Here is a 274-nt window from a genome sequence, read left to right on the forward strand (position 1 = left end):
CAGAGAATCACAGAATCACAGAATCACGGAATCACGGAATCACGGAACCACGGAATCATAGAATCACGGAATCAGAGAATCAGAGAATCATAGAATCACAGAATCAGAGAATCACGGAATCAGGGAATCACGGAATCAGGGAATCATGGAATCAGAGAATCACAGAATCACAGAATCACAGAATCGTGGAATCACAGAATCATAGAATCACGGAATCACGGAATCATAGAATCACGGAATCAGGGAATCATGGAATCAGAGAATCAGAGAATCA

Source organism: Neopelma chrysocephalum, unplaced genomic scaffold (genome assembly GCF_003984885.1).
Source record: "Neopelma chrysocephalum unplaced genomic scaffold, ASM398488v2 Primary Assembly neopelma1_80772, whole genome shotgun sequence".
NCBI lineage: Eukaryota > Metazoa > Chordata > Aves > Passeriformes > Pipridae > Neopelma > Neopelma chrysocephalum.